This window comes from Pteropus vampyrus, unplaced genomic scaffold (genome assembly GCF_000151845.1).
Source record: "Pteropus vampyrus isolate Shadow unplaced genomic scaffold, Pvam_2.0 Scaffold450, whole genome shotgun sequence".
In the NCBI taxonomy this organism is placed as follows: Eukaryota; Metazoa; Chordata; class Mammalia; order Chiroptera; family Pteropodidae; genus Pteropus; species Pteropus vampyrus.
This window is the reverse complement of record NW_011889231.1, coordinates 37,067-37,810: the sequence shown is the minus strand read 5'-3', so window position 1 is coordinate 37,810 and position 744 is coordinate 37,067.

Sequence of the window (744 nt, the reverse complement as noted above, 5' to 3'; positions counted from 1 at the left end):
AAGGGGGTGGCTTAGGGGGCCCATGTCAACAGAAACGAGCTGACCACAGGGGCAGCGGCGGGACCGAGCCAGACGGGAAGGTGGCGATTCGGAGCTTCGCCGTTTCACAGACTCCTGAGGCTTAGATGGAACATCTCTTTTTGATCCACCACTAACTCAAAGCTCACTTTATTAACAATTAGTGAAGACTGAGCCTTATGCCAACAAGCACATTTAAAGTGAAAGTGCTCAGCATCATAAACTGGAAGAGAAAAGGGAATCTTGGGGGGTGGGGGGGGGTGGCGCATGGCGTTCCACTCTGCACCCTCCACGGGGCTGGGATGTGGAGATGGACAGCAGCACACCTGGCAGAGTTGGGGACCGATGGGGACATGTGCGTGACGGGCGCTGACGTGGCACAGCGCGGCCGCTTTGGGAAATCGTCTGACCATCTCCCAAACATGGGTCGGTCCACCTTACAACTTAGTGATCGCGCTGACACCCACGGGAATTCACCCCAGAAGAGTGGCCACGTGTCTACAGTGAGCCTTGAATTAACATGTTCCCCGGAACTGTGTTCATAATCGCACGAAAGCGATGAGTCGGCCGGGTGCCTGTCTGTCGGCGGAAGGCCAGGTGAACCCGCGGCAGCAGGGGCACACGTGCGGCACTGCTCAGCACCAGAGCTTGGTGACGTGAATGGCGCCGGACCACGTGGGATGAAGGGAGCGAGGCACAGAGGAGGGCGCGCTGGGCGGCCACCTC